Genomic DNA, 6,387 nt, shown 5'->3' with positions numbered 1-6,387 from the left:
TCCACATACTTTGCCCCCACGTTCTGTCAGACAAAGTCATTGAATTTTTTAAATCATATTTTCACACGGTTACTCCTTCTAAGCTAAATAAAATTATCTTCATATTTAGCACTACTTTCCTCCACATCATTACTATGGTTCATAACAAGGTGAGGGTTCATGTAGCCAACTAGTTACTAAGATTCTTCCTTGACCAACTTAAGTTCTTTTAAGGAAGAACTACTATTTTAAATATAGTATCAAGAATGTAGAAATAAATTATTATTCAATTGACATTCTATGTCACTAAAAGATTGCAGAAAAATAAAATTTCACTATCATACCTAATGACTGGAGTAGGTGATTTTTTGTTTATAGGGAGGCTAAACTGATAAAATATTAGATTGCTATGTGACTAAAGTTTATTAAATGAGTTTACATGATTAATATACGAGGTGGAAAGGTGAGAGATCTACTATTGAGTGTTGTCACATTAGAGTCAACAACTTTCGAAATGATCATTACGTACTTGAGAGCAATTTTGTAGAAATGACCTAAAATACATAAAACTCAATTGTTATTAATAAAAAAATAAGTTGACTGTTGCATCACGCAAAATTTACCCATACTAGTTAGGGATAAAGAGTTATAAGTGCACAATTACAAATTCTTACATGGAAATCTGATGAAGAGGTCATGCCTTGATTTGCTTTAGTATCTTGTGTTTGATATCAATTGATTGCATGAAGAACTCCCTACTTTGTTTTACTGAGTCGATTCTAGAATGTGAAATCAAGTTTATCTTTGTCAGTCAATTTATGCAAATTGAATATGAAAACTAATTGCAATATTAAGTGTGCCAAACTTTACTTGTGAAATTTTATAAGGATGCAAAACTTTTTAGCAGATATTAACTTGGAATTGATGTTATGATATTTTAAATTAATAATAACACATATGTATTTCCTTTTTTCATTTTTTCCCTTCACTCTCTTTCTTTAGTTAGAGGTTGATGTTATCACTCTTACAAATTTAAGTGCAATAAGTTATTGACATAGAAGCTTGTAAATGCTTGAAAAAGATAATTGTCCTACTTTCAAAGTTTGTTTATGAATTTCCACTTGAAAATTTGATCAAGCGCTCATGAATGTCCATCTTAATTTTTGTCTCATTTGTGACAATTCATCCATCATCCTGCAACATCACATGTTCATGAACTTCTTACATGATAGATGCTCTGATAAATTTAAACTGTTTATTAATATGTCGTTAGATATTTGTTTGAGGTTCACTGGGTATTTTATTAATTAGTGTTTTGGTGCCTTTAATTTATTTATTTTTTCAAAAAATAAATTAAGGCAGTAGACTCGGAAAGCCAAATTATGTACAAACTAGTGTTTATGTATTTTAAATTTGGCTAAACTGTTGACTAGTTAAGAGTACTCGAGAAACATGTAGTTTAAGGACCTATATAAACCCATTTTAATGATAGATAACAAAGATAAATATAAAAGAAAAAGGTAATGCATGAAACATTTTGTAAATTAATATAAATCTGTCATTCATAAATTTTTATTTTGTAGGAAGGACATTATCAGATCTTTGTGTATATTTTATTAAGAAGTATATCGGTACGATTTTTACTTGTCTAGACAATATGTTTATTATCCATTTTAGGTCAGTCACGTCCTTGTTGAGGAGGTATATCAGAACATATTACAGTATATAGTATTATGTTTGTGTTTGGCGATTTTATGCTCCATTTTTCTAATATATTTTGAGTCACAAGCTGCTGCATTTTGGTTGCTTATTTGCTGTCAAATTTTTGATTAAGAGCTATTTGCTACACTTCTGGCCCGATTTGAGTCAGTTGTTGCTATGTGAGCTAAACTTTGCAGTCAATGGTATTTCACAAACCTACCCCACTAGACAATTCCTACTAAATCTTGTGCGGTTAATTTATTTCCGATAATTTTCAATTACTACTTAGAGTGTGTTAGTGCCTCTGTTGTGCAAGTTAATTTGTGTTTCAGTGTTATAGATTGTTGTTATAATATTTTTAGGTTTCTGCTATAATATCAACATTTTATTTGTCTTTTGTATTGACATTTTATTGGAAGTGTTTCAATTTGCTTATTTCATAGGGTTTGATATTCGCATTTACTTTGAGGTGAAAGAAAAAAGGAATTGCAACAACAAGATATAACAAAGGGGCAAATGAAACTTTATACCCAAAAAATTGTTCTTTTTCCATAGAAATCCTATAATGATTATATTGCAGGTATACCTACCTTAATTTTATAGTAGAAATATTTGAAATAAAAGTATATTTACTATGTGTTTGACATATAAAATATTGATTATTTACAATGTGTTTGACGTAGATTTATACTAAGTCTTTCTTATTAATTTAATGATGTTTGATGCTTGCTTTAAAACATCACAAGTCTCTAAGGTCTCCATTAAGTGTGCAAGAGTTTTATATACGACAAAACGAGATTGCATTAATTTAGAAGATACATTTAATTTCTAAACTTTCAGATTCATAACTATATATATATATGTAGCAATTATGAAAGCATATGAACTACGAAGAGATATTAATGCAAGTGTAAGAGAAATTGAAAACGGATTGTCCTTACGGGAAGCAGTTTGTCCTCCTCTAATCCGTTCGGCTCTAATTTTCTTTTCTAAGTAAATTAGGTATTAAAAGTGACAAAATATATTAACTTATTTTATTAAATAATAGGTCAAAAGATTTAGGGTTTTAAATAAATTATTTAATAAATACATGTCAATTAATTAATTAAAGTTAAACAAATAGTTCAAAATTTTTAAATCAACTTCACCGACTAGTTAAATATGACTTGGGGCACATATCGTGAGGGTAAAATGATAATTTTATAAAGATTTTTAAAACGAACTTTCGGGTCATTACATTATCCAGCTCTAAAAATTATGGTCGTCCCTAAATATAAATAAGAAAGAAGGAAACCAATATTTTTAGAAGCTTGAGGTATAATTTCAAGAGTTAATGTTTATTTCGACAAGTGAGCTCATCCTTAAGACTATTAACTACTAGAAATTGAACTTTCGAATCAAAATTTGATAGATGCACAAATAATGAGTGTTTATCAAGCCACAAACTAACTTATAAACTCAATTTAAAGTGAAATCCATTTGACCATAACACAACCATGATGACGAATCTTTTTTCACATAACCAGGATAACGTTCTGAATCGATACTGACTACAACCAGAAGTGAATTTTAACCAACTATCACACACTCATAATGCACAACTCATCATAGATCTTATCAAGATTCTCTCACAACACAATATATTCACGATCTTAAGTTAAAAACAAAGTTCATTCTTTAGACATCAAAATACTCATCAAGGGAGAATCAAACTTATCTAACCCAAAGAAGCACAAGATCAACTAACCACCCAATCAGTGGTACACCCAGGATGCAGAACCTTTAACTACACTATCTGATAATTGTAACTATTCACTCACAGAATCTCTTCTATAGGTTATCTTAAGTAAGGTGGTACATGTACAACAACTTGAATACTTCAACTACTCCAAGATAATATTAAATATGCCATATCTAAAATAACCAAGTTTTACAAGGATGTCATTTTACCAAGAGGATAATTGTAGGATCGAACACCCTATCCACCACTAAAAATACACCCACCGAAGTGGAAATACACTTGGGTATGGGCAACCAATCATACTCCAAACCATGTTCGAAATGAAGAAAGAGTCATATAAGAATGTAGAGGACCAAGGTCGAATAACACAAGATATTCCTTCCATAGTGTCCATTATATTCATCTTATTCAATCTCGATTTTTTAGCCACCCACAATCAATCAACCAGCCTGATCTTTATTAGAATCCTACACATACTCAATTTATCGAAACCCTACATATTTCTCATTGTACCTTTACTGAAGCCAACACTCTTAATAATAACAAAAATCATAATCACACCGACTGTTTACCTTATCCTCGAAACGACATTCGTATCAAAATCTTCTTATCAAACACGTTATTGCCTCCAAAAATTTTAAACTGTAACTCCCTTTCTTTCAATTTACGGATCACATGATAGATAAGGGTCACAATTGATACTAATAAAACTAAATTTAAATCTAATAATACTTTGCTAACATCTTATTTACTATCAACTGTCTATTTGACACATAACATCAGTCCGTGTAGTTTCATTTAAAAGAGTAATTTCAATCTCCTAAAATCCTCAATAACCATGTATAATTGTAGATTCCATATTATTGTGTATCCATAAGTCAGTTTCATAATCTAAATAATTTAGCCCCACATAACAACACATAATCTTACAGAACTCACTATTTTCACCCAAATCAAAACTCAATTATCATAAAAGTCGTGGATAAAGCCTTAGTATGTCTATGCTGAACGAACTTACATCTCATAATCATATTTGAACTCAAAGGTAAAAATTCTTACAACTTACATCTCATACATATTTGAATACAAAGGTGAACATTCTTACAACTTTCAACTCTGTACCGAGGGTCTATATAACACGTCTTATTCCTCCATCTTTCTTAAATTCCTTCCATGACGCATATTTTAAGTACCTTGAACTCTTCAATACACCAAAATTTTTTTCTTTTTGCTAACTTTCTTACCAGTCTTATTCTTCGACCAACAGCCCATGATATTTTTACCTTATAACATTACGTGGAACCCCCCTTAGGTGTAACAATCAAAAGTAATCAAATTTTCTACTCAAATTATTTTTAAGTCCTTCAAATTTTTTTATCTTGTCAATTCATACCTTAACAAAACACGCTAGCACAAACCTAATCTCACCATGAAAAACTTGAATTTGAATCCAAATGTATAACCTAATCTCTTTATCTATCAATATTCGCTTATACCTTGAAGATTTTATGCATTTACATATCTTAGCCTATAATTGATTGTCTCTCCATCGACCTTATCATATATTTCGCTAAAAGTTCAACATATGCATTACCAAACTCAAAATCATATAATAAAAAATAACTTATCATGACACTTGACCTAAACGTCTGTACACTCCTTTCTCAAATTTTTTTCAATAGTTTTAAACAAATATGATGAATCCTTGACACTGTTATCATAAGTAGAACAAAATAGATGAAACCAGATGTCTCTGAACCTAATTCTCCGCTCTCTCTAAAGATATATATTTTGTCCTTCCAATTAGAGTAAATATCTTCATTCTTGCCTATATTTGAAGGCTACACTACCTCCCACTATTTTTCATTAGGACTCTACCTCCTTTTAATTCTGTTATAGCGACATCCTAACTCCTCATAAACTTTTCATACAATCAGATTACTCACAAAATAGTAGCAAACCACAACCTTAGATACTTGTAAGATGTCATTACATTACAAAAATTAATTTAATTAATAATCTTTATCATATAGTTGCATCTCAACAACAATCCATCACAAAATCTTATTACCATTATGCTCAATTTGCCTTTGCCATCACCACGAAGTCAACCTTGTCATTGACATGACATCTCAAACTCAGTTGTACTAATCAAATTCAAAGGAATAACTTAATTTTATATGCACTTTATTACTAAAATCATCAGTTACCTTCACACAAGTTTACTCATCAAGACTTCCTTTAGCCATAAGTTTGTCATTTCGATATTGATCCACTCCATTATAGCTTATGAAGAAATCACTACTCCTCATTTAGAAATCTTTGGATACACTCCACAAATTAATGTATTAATACTATACCAATAATCCACCACTAAAATATCCCTTATAACAATGTTTTAACTCAGGCACCCGTAGTAACAAACTAGCTGGCTTCTCAAATATGAATTCAACATGGAATCTAATTATATGAGCATATGATACAATATATAACTCCTTAAGTAGTTAATATTCACACTTGAGAATCGACGTATCTGTTACCACTAGTGTCACGCTGCAAAAATTTATTAAATCAACCCTAAAACATATCATACCAACAAAGAATATTGTACCCAAATTTCCCACACATTTCTACCCATCGAATAGCTGTAAAATATTACCAAATTTGTTACGTATCTAGCCCAAGCTATATGTATTCCTTCTTAGGTCAAGGCGATAGTATAAGTACACCCTCCATAATTCTTACCAAGCCATTGTCTATACCATTATAGTGGTTGTATCATTACCCTGTTTGATGTACACTCAATATATAAAGTCAGAGTAGAGAATTTGACCTCAATTGACTCAATATTATTCGCTAAGCAACCCATATATGTTATGACAACTATATCAATTAACTTTCCAAGGTTACACCATTCATTATCTAGTCATCCTTTTAATCATTCCACTTCCAATTGTCAAACCACT

The sequence above is a fragment of the Solanum pennellii genome, chromosome 4 (genome assembly GCF_001406875.1).
Source record: "Solanum pennellii chromosome 4, SPENNV200".
NCBI lineage: Eukaryota > Viridiplantae > Streptophyta > Magnoliopsida > Solanales > Solanaceae > Solanum > Solanum pennellii.
The sequence above is the reverse complement of the archived record's forward strand: the minus strand, read 5'-3'. Positions refer to the sequence as shown.